General features: G+C 39.7%; 1 long non-coding RNA gene across 1 annotated transcript; it reads right to left on the bottom strand.

Annotated features, from left to right (window-relative positions):
- Positions 1–7,791: 7,791 nt before the first annotated feature.
- On the bottom strand, positions 7,792–9,790 carry LOC119302640. Its single transcript, XR_005147688.1, has 3 exons — positions 9,696–9,790; positions 9,522–9,590; positions 7,792–7,853 (listed from the first exon to the last, which is right to left on the bottom strand). It is a non-coding gene; the product is annotated as an uncharacterized LOC119302640 (long non-coding RNA).
- Between the last annotated feature and the right edge of the window lie 505 nt (positions 9,791–10,295).

Here is a 10,295-nt window from a genome sequence, read left to right as displayed (position 1 = left end):
AGGAAAGCAAAGGTTGTCATGTGCTTTTATAGTTGGATGCACGAAATCTTAATGCAAAAAGAACGTCACTTCAAATTGCCACTTGTGATATGGACCTTTATTATGCAGTCCGTCGCTTTTATTGCTTCCATATCACAAGATCGTATAAAGCTTATTTTCTCCACACTAATAAGTCATACATATTTAGAGAGCAATTATTATTGCATGCAACATGACAACTTACTTCAAGGATCTTACTCAATCCATAGGTAGGTATGGTGGACTCTCATGCCAAAACTGGTTTTAAGGATATTCGGAAGCACAAGTAGTATCTCTACTTGGTGCAAAGAATTTGGCTAGCACGAGGGGGGAAGGGAAGCTCAACATGTTGGATGATCCATGACAATATACTTTATTTCGGATATAAGAAAATATAACCCATTACGTTGTCTTCCTTGTCCAACATCAACTCTTTAGCATGTCATAATGAGTGCTCACAATCATAAAAGATGTCCAAGATAGTATATTTATATGTGAAAACCTCTCTTTCTTTATTACTTCCTATTAATTGCAACAATGACCAAAACTATGTTTTTCAACTCTCAACAACTTTTATTCATCATACTCTTTATATGTGAAGTCATTACTCTCCATAAGATCCGTATGATCTCTTTATTTCTTTTTATTCTTTCTTTTTCTTTTACTCCCACAAGATCATAGCAAGATAGCAAAGCCCTTGACTCAACACTAATCTTCATTATATATAGCTCATGGACTCGATTAGATAGAGGAATCATAAAGCAAAACTCAAAACTAGATCATACTAAAACTTTATTCTACTAGATCAAGATATTACCAAAAGGATCAAACTAAGAAAACGGTAAAGATAGGAGTGTGATGGTGATACGATATCGGGGCACCTCCCCCAAGCTTGGCAGCTGCCAAGGGGAGTGCCCATACCCATGTGATTATGTCTCTTTCTTTGGAGGTGGTGGTGTGATATTCTTGGCAATGATGCCCCTCAGGATACAATTCTCCTCCTCGAGCTTATTGACTTGCTGCTTGAGGTCCATTATTTCCTTACGGAGCTTACCCATGACGGCTAAAGTTCCTTTCACCCATGGATGTTGCATAGCTGCGGGGGAACAAGTGGCACTCTTTTTCATATTTTCATAAGAAAGAAATCTAACATTGGAAGGGATGACCGAGTTTAGAATAGTTGAGCTCTGCAGTTCCCCCATCGTGAATCCGGATCGGAAGCGACAAGTAACTTCTTGATCCTCCACCATAGCATCTATCCTTTTCAAATCGGCCTCCATCTCTTCCTCCATTGATGGCCCAAAGTTGTCAGCATCGTTGTTTGCTCCTGGTCCCGGTGTTGGATGAGACACCCGACTCTCCCCTACTGACTCTTGAGAAGACATCTTGCTCTAATCTGTGACCAAAACAGTTCAAGACAAAAACAGAGGATTTCGTCGTGGTACGGTGGTCAAAACCTTCGGGAGATTATATAATGAATTTTTACCGACAAAAAGAAGTATCGTGCAAGAAAACAGAGTCCAGAGAGCAGACGAGGTGCCCACGAGGTGCCCACGAGGCAGGGGGCATGCCGAGGGGGTAGGGCGCGCCCTCCACCCTCGTGGATGCCTGTGTCCTTCCTGGACTACTTCTTATTTTCCTATTTTCCTAAATATTCCAAAACGGAGAAAAATTTCTATTAGAACTATTTTGGAGTCGGTTTACTTACCGTACCACATACCTATTCCTTTTTGGAGTCTGAAACGTTCTCGAAAGTGTCCCTCATGTATTCCTCCGGGGTTATGGTTTCAATAACATTGGTTTCAACATATATGGGATTACCTGAGATATAATATTTGATCCTTTGACCGTTCACCACCTTCGAATTTGTGCCTTCGAAGTTGTTGATTTTTATGGCACCGGAACGATAGAACTCCTCGATAACGTAAGGCCCTTCCCATCTAGAGAGGAGTTTTCCTGCAAAAAATCTTAAACGAGAGTTGAATAGCAACACATAGTCACCTACATTAAACTAACGCTTTTGTATCCTTTTGTCATGACATCTTTTAACTTTTTCTTTAAACAGTTTGGCATTCTCATAGGCTTGAGTTCTCCATTCATCAAGTGAGCTAATATCAAATAACCTCTTCTCATCGGCAAGTTTGAAATTGTAATTAAGCTCTTTAATGGCCCAATATGCCTTATGTTCTAGTTCGAGAGGTAAGTGACATGCTTTTCCATAAACCATTTTATATGGAAACATACCCATAGGATCTTTATATGCAGTTCTATAAGCCCATAATGCATCATCAAGTTTCTTGGACCAATTCTTTCTAGATCTATTAACAGTCTTTTGCAAAATCAATTTAAGCTCTATGTTACTCAATTCTACTTGGCCACTAGACTGTGGGTGATATGGAGATACAATTCTATGATTAACGTCATACTTAGCAAGCATTTTACGAAAAGCACCATGAATAAAATGTGAACCACCATCAGTCATTAAATATCTAGGGACTCCAAACCTCAGAAAAATAACTTCTTTAAGCATCTTAATAGAGGTATTATGATCAACACTACTAGTTGGAATAGCTTCTACCCACTTAGTAACGTAATCAACAGTAACTAAAATATGTGTATACCCATTAGAGGAAGGAAACGATCCCATATAATCAAAGCCTCAAACATCAGATGGTTCAATAACAAGAGAATAATTCATAGGCATTTCTTGACGTCTACTAATATTACCAATTCTTTCACATTCATCGCAAGACAAGACAAACTTACAGGCATCCTAGAAGAGAGTAGGCCAATAAAATCCGGATTGCAATACCTTATGTGCAGTTCTATCTCCAGCATGGTGTCCTCCATAAGCCTCGGAGTGGCACTTGTGTAGGATCTGTTCCTGTTCACGCTCAGGTACACAATGTCTAATAACACCATCTAGTCCTTCTTTATAACGATGCGGGTCATCCTAGAAGTAATGTCTTAGATCATAGAAAAACTTTTTCTTTTGCTGGTACGTGAAACTAGGTGGTATAAATTTAGGAACAATGTAATTAGCATAATCAACATACCATGGAGCAGTAGGAGAAGCATTTATGACAGCTAATTGTTCGTCAGGAAAGCTATCATCAATAGGTAGTGGGTCATCAAGAACATTCTCTAACCTAGACAAGTTGTCTGCAGTGGGGTTTTCAGCTCCCTTTCTATCAATAATATGCAAATAAAATTCTTGTAGTAGGAGAACCCATCTAATAATTCTAGGTTTAGCATATTTCTTTTCCATAAGATATTTAATAGCAGCATGATCAGTGTGAACAATTACTTTAGAATTAATAATATAAGGTCTAAACTTATCACAAGCAAATACAACTTCTAAAAATTCTTTTTCAGTAGTAGCATAATTTCTCTGGGCACTGTCTAGAGTTTTACTAGCATATTGAATAACATTTAGTTTCTTATCAACTCTTGTCCTAGAACAGCACCTAGCTACAGCATAATCACTAGCATCGCACATAATTTCAAAGGGTAAATTCCAATCAGGTGGCTGAACAATAGGTACAGAAATCAAAGCTTTCTTAAGTATTTCAAATGCTTCTACACAATCATCATCGAAGACAAAAGGAATATCTTTTTGTAAGAGATTAGTTAGAGGCCTAGAAATTTTAGAGAAGTCCTTAATAAACCTCTATAAAAACCGGCATGACCAAGGAAACTTCTTATACCTTTAATGTCTTTAGTACACGACATCTTTTCAATAGCATCAACTTTAGCTTTATCAACTTCAATACCTCTTTCAGAAATTTTATGTCCCAAGACAATGCCTTCATTAACCATAAAGTGGCACTTCTCCCAATTCAAGACAAGATTAGTTTCTTCACACCTCTGCAAAACTCGATCAAGGTTGCTCAAGCAATCATCAAAAGAAGATCCATAAACGGAGAAATCATCCATGAAAACCTCAACAATCTTTTCACAAAAGTCAGAGAATATAGCCATCATGCATCTTTGAAAGGTAGCAGGTGCATTACATAAACCAAAAGGCATATGTCTCTAAGCAAAAGTACCGAAAGGGCAAGTAAAAGTGGTCTTTTCTTGATCCTCTTTTGACACAGGTATTTGAAAGAAACTAGAGTAACCATCTAGAAAGCAAAAATGTGTATGTTTGGATAATCTTTCTAGCATTTGATCTATAAAAGGTAAAGGGTAATGATACTTTTTAGTAGCTTTATTTAACTTGCGAAAATCAATTACCATCCTATAACCTATGACAATTCTTTGCAGGATCAATTCGTCTTTATCATTAGGAACGAAAGTGATACCTCCCTTCTTAGGGACACAATGGACATGACTTACCCACTGACTATCAGCAACAGGATAGATTATAATTGCCTCCAGGAGCTTTAGTATTTTTTTTCTAACCACTTCTTTCATCTTAGGATTCAACCGCCGTTGGTGATCAACAACTGGTTTGGCATCTTTCTCCAATTCTATTTTGTGTTGGCATAGGGTGGGACTAATGCCCTTAAGATCATCAAGAGTATATCCAATAGCAGCATGGTGCTTCTTCAGAGTTTTCAATAATTTCTCCTCTTCCTGCTCTGAAAGGTTAGCACTAATAATCATAGGATATATATTATTTTCATCAAGATAAGCATATTTAAGGGTATCAGGTAGTGGTTTAAGCTCAAACATGGGATCACCCTTGGGTGGAGGAGGATCCCCTAGGATTTCAACAGGCAAGTTGGGTTTCAAAATAGGTCCCTGTTTAAAGAATACTTCATCTATCTCCCTTCTTTCATTCATAAACATATCATTTCATGGTCTAGCAAATATTGCTCTAAAGGATCATTAGGAGGCACGGCAATAGAAGGAAGACCAATAATTTCATCCTTACTAGGAAATTCTTTATCACGGGGTTGTCTATGAAATTTAGAAAAATTAAACTCATGAGACATATCCCCCAAACCAATAGTAACAACATCCTTTTTGCAGTCTATCCTAGCATTAACAGTATTCAAGAAGGGTCTACCAAATATGATGGGACGAAAGCTATCTTGTGGGGAACCAAGAACAAGAAAATCAGCAGGATATTTAACTTTCCCACACAAGACTTCGACATCTCTAACAATCCCATTTGTTGAAATAGTATCTCTATTGGCAAGCTTAATTGTAACATCAATTTCTTCTATCTCAGCAGGTGCAATATCATGCATAATTTCTTTTTATAAGGAATGAGGTATTGCACTTGCACTAGCACCTATATCACATAAGCCATGATAACAATGATCTCCCATTTTAACAAAAATAACAGGCATGCCTACAACAGGTCTATGTTTATTTTTAGCATTGGGTCTAACAAGTCTAGCAGCTTCATCACAGAAGTAAATAACATGCCCATCAATATTATCAGCCAAGAGATCTTTAACCATAGCCATACTAGGGTCAACTTTAATATGCTCAGGTGGTGTAGGTGTTCTAGTATTACTCTTACGAACCACAGTTGAAGCTTTAGCATGATCCTTTATCCTAATAGGGAAAGGTGGGTTCTCAATATGGGTAGTAGGAACAATAGGATCATTATAAGTGATAGTCTTTTCTTCAACTTTAATAGGCGCAACTACTTTTACTTCAATGGGAGGATTATATTTAAACCACTTCTCCTTAGGGAGGTCAACATGAGTAGCAAATAATTCACAAAAAGAAGCTACTATCTCAGAGTCAAGTCCATATTTAGTGCTAAATTCATTAAAAGCATTGGTATCAATAAAAGATTTAACACAATCAAACTTAGGTGTTATACCTGACTCCTTACCTTCGTCGATATCCCAATCTTCAGAGTTGCGATTAATTCTTTCCAATAAATCTCATCTGAATTCAATAGTCTTCATCATAAAAGAACCAGTACCAGAAGTATCGAGCATGGAGAGATTGTTGAGAGAAAGCCGAGCATAAAAAAATTGAATAATAATTTCTCTTGAGAGCTCATGATTGGGGCATGAATATAACATTGACTTAAGCCTTCCCCAAGCTTGAGCGATGCTTTCTCCTTTGCGAGGCCAAAAATTATATATATAATTACGATCATGATGAACAAGATGCCTAGGATAAAACTTCTGATGAAATTCCAACTTCAATTGGTTGTAGTTCCATGATCCCATATCATCACATAGCCTAAACCATGTCAATGCCTTTCCCTTCAAAGATAAAGGGAAGACCTTCTTCTTGATAATATCCTCGGGCATACCTGCAAGCTTAAATAATCCACAAACTTCATCCACATAGATTAGGTGCAAATCGGGATGCAATGTTCCATCTCCTGTAAAAGGATTAGCTAGCAGTTTCTCTATCATACCTGAAGGAATTTCAAAGTAAACATTTTCAGTAGGTTCAGTAGGTTGAGGAGCAACTCTTTGCTCTACTGGTCAGGGCGAAGATACCCCGAACAAGCCCCTCAAAGGATTATGTTTCATAGTAACAAGTGATAGTAAATTTCAGCACACTATATAAATTTTTCCTTACCAAGTTCAACTTACCAAAGGCGCTTCACTCCCCGGCAATGGCGCCAGAAAAGAGTCTTGATGACCCACAAGTGTAGGGGATCTATCTTACTCCTTTTGATAAGTAAGAGTGTCGAACCCAACGAGGAGCAGAAGGAAATGACAAGCGGTTTTCAGTAAGGTATTCTCTGCAAGCACTGAAATTGTCGGTAACAGATAGTTTTGTGATAAGGTAATTCGTAACGGGTAACAACTAACAAAAGTAAATAAGGTGCAGTGCTTGGTATGTGGGTGGACCAGTGCTTGGGTACTGCCCTTTCTTGGACAAGCATCCAACTTATGATTAACCCCTATTGCAAGCATCCGCAACTACAAAAGAAGTATTAAGGTAAACATAACCATAGCATGAAACATATGGATCCAAATCAGCCCCTTACGAAGCAACTCATAAACTAGGGTTTAAGCTTCTGTCACTCTAGCAACCCATCATATACCTATTACTTCCTAATGCCTTCGTCTAGGCCCAAACAATGGTGAAGTGTCATGTAGTCGATGTTCACATAACACCACTAGAGGAAAGACAACATACATCTCATCAAAATATCAAACGAATACCAAATTCACATGACTACTTATGGCAAGACTTCTCCCATGTCCTCAGGAACAAACATAACTACTCACAAATCATATTCATGTTCATAATCAGAGGGGTATTAATATGCTTTAAGGATCTGAACATATGATCTTCCACCGAATAAGCCAACTAGCATCAACTACAAGGAGTAATCAACACTACTAGCGACCCACAGGTACCAATCTGAGGTTTTGAGGCAAAGATTAGATACAAGAGATGAACTAGGGTTTGAGAGGAGATGGTGCTGGTGAAGATGTTGAAGGAGATTGATCCCCTCCCGATGAGAGGATCGATGGAGATGACGATGGTGATGATTTCCCCCTTCCGGAGGGATGTTTCCCCGGCAGAACAGCTCCGCCGGAGCCCTAGATTGGTTCCGCCAAGGTTCCGCCTCGTGGTGGCGGTGTTTCATCCCGAAAGCTTGCTTATTATTTTTTTCCTGGGTAAAAGACTTCATATAGCAGAAGATGGGCACCGGAGGCCTGCAGGTGGCCCACGAGGCAGGGGGCACGCCCAGGGGGGTAGGGCGCGCCTCCCACCATCGTGGATGGTGGGTGTCCCCCCTCTGGTATTTTCTTCGCTCTGTATTTTTTATTAATTCCAAAAATAACTTCCGTGGAGTTTCAAGACTTTTGGAGTTGTGCAGAATAGGTCTCTAATATTTGCTCCTTTTCCAGCCCAGAATTCCAGCTGCCGAGATTCTCCCTCTTCATGTAAACCTTGTAAAATAAGAGAGAATATGCATAAGTATTGTGACATAACGAGTATTAACATCCCATAATGCAATAAATATCAATATCAAAGCATGATGCAAAATGGACGTATCACCCCCCAAGCAAGGAGGCCGAATTGGATTAGGAGGAGGGGCGGTGCCCCCCTCTTTGCTTCTCCCCTCTCTCTTCCTTTCTCCCCCTTCCGGTAAAAGGAAAGGGGGGAGGCCGAATTGGACTAGGAGCCCAAGTACGATTCCTCCTACTTGGGCATGCCTAGGGCTGCCTCTCTCCCCCTTCCTTCCTTATATACGTGGGGAGGGGGTGCCTAGAACACACATCAAACATTGTTAGCCGTGTGTGGCGCCCCCCTCCACAGTTTACGCCTCTGGTCTTATTCACGTAGTGCTTAGGCGAAGCCTTGCATGCATCACTTCACCATCATCGTCACCAGACTGTCGTGCTGACGGAACTCTCCCTCAACACTTTGCTGAATCAAGAGTTCGAGGGATGTCATCGAGCTGAATGTGTGCAGAACTCAGAGGTGTCGTACGTTCGGTGCTTGATCGGTCGGAACAAGAAGAAGTTCGACTACATCAACCGCGTTAACAAACGCTTCTGCTTTCGGTCTACGAGGGTACGTGGACACACTCTCCCCCCCCTCATGGCTATGCATCTCCTAGATAGATCTTGCACGAGCGTAGGAATTTTTTTGAAATTGCATGCTACGTTTCCCAACAGGTGCATATATCCATCTTCACCTTCTTTTTGGGACGTTCATGCATCAAAGTGGAATTGAACCATCAGCTTGTCAAATAATCCAGAAGATGACTAAATAAATAAGCATCTACTGATAAGATGCACAGATGAAGAGTGGAACAATAGAAACTTCTTGCATACTACAATACCGTTGAAGGTACATAACTATGCATGCATGCATGGTTAGTTATGAACGACCACTTCTGAGTTAGTAGGGAATATTTAACTATGGAAAAGAGATTTTGGACTGTCCAATGAACTACTAAAATAATGAAACATCAATTTTCATCCAAAAAACATCTAAATTCTGAACGCAAGCATTAAGCATGTGGAAAAAATATGAATGGCAAATGACTTTGGAAACACAACTGTGCACATTCTCTCCATTGTTATACATCGAAGAAAATAGTAGTAGTTCGACACTTAGCAAGCTCTGCGGCGGGGGGGGGGGGATACCACTTAAGGCAACTCAACTGTAAAAAAAGGTGCATGATATTCATACAGCAGTCTGTTTGTCTCCCTAGAAAAGATGTTTCAGAAGGCACAACTACGATTTTAGTATAGCATGAGATGTGATTATAAATCACATACCAAACCAAGGTGGATCTTGGTTATAAGGTTTTCAGAAAGATCTAATTTATGCAGGACAAAGCTACTCCCTTTGGACTAAGCAAAAGCACTAAACATGGCCATAACAGAGAGAGAGAGAGAGAGAGAGAGAGAGAGAGAGCAACATCCATAGATAAAAATATGGGCAGAGGGGGTAGTAAGTCACAAATGGATCTTTTAGAATGATTTATAGAAAATGCATTTGGGCATGACTGGGTAAAATGAAAGTGGAACTTGAAGAACAATATACTAAGAAAAGAACTCTTGAGAGACTAAATATCAAAATGATTGAGCAATTTACATTAGTACCTTGGGTCTAGCTGCTTGTTAATAGAAGGATCCAGTGGAAGTTACCTGGTTATAAGATGTGCCAACAACCTGGATAGAATAATTTATAGAGAAAGAGATGAGTATGGTTGTTTCCTTAGGTGTGCAGTGTGCATCAACCAATCATCTAAAGGAATCTTCCTTAGGAGATCTCACCTTGGCTCGACAGCTTGCTGCATATGGGCAGCACCTGCATCAAAGGCCCAAGCATTTGGTTCTCGGTGAGCATCTCGGCCAAGTACTGGTTGCACATGGTAAAAAAAACAATCACATCATCATCACCATTCATCCATCAAGCAAACCGATCAGGGAAAATTTACATGGTAAAAAACAATCTTAGTGACATGAATTGCGTAAAAGAAGAAAGCTGATTTAGTGTCAGGCCAAAAAACTAAGGGGAGTTCATTTACCTCTGAAATTAAAAGACACCCACACAACCTTTTGCATGGATGTGCTTACACAAGATAATGCGAAACGAAGGCATGTGAGAAAACCAGAGTTAGGACTCTAGGTATGACTGGATCATGAGCAGCATCAACACACTACATAGCATACATAATCAGTCTATGAATTTCCCATGCACAAAATTGACTATATCATCTCTAGCCCTTGCAAGGGTCTTCTAGGTTGGGTACGTCGAAGCCACTCCCATAGCACTCTCAGTGCAATTGCCTGCAACCTCAGCCTCAACTCCTTGATGCCAGGCCACTGAATTCCACCGGCCTCACTATGGTAGTCAACACAATGAGGCATTTG

The sequence above is a fragment of the Triticum dicoccoides genome, chromosome 1B, assembly GCF_002162155.2.
Source record: "Triticum dicoccoides isolate Atlit2015 ecotype Zavitan chromosome 1B, WEW_v2.0, whole genome shotgun sequence".
In the NCBI taxonomy this organism is placed as follows: Eukaryota; Viridiplantae; Streptophyta; class Magnoliopsida; order Poales; family Poaceae; genus Triticum; species Triticum dicoccoides.
The sequence above is the reverse complement of the archived record's forward strand: the minus strand, read 5'-3'. Positions and strand labels throughout refer to the sequence as shown.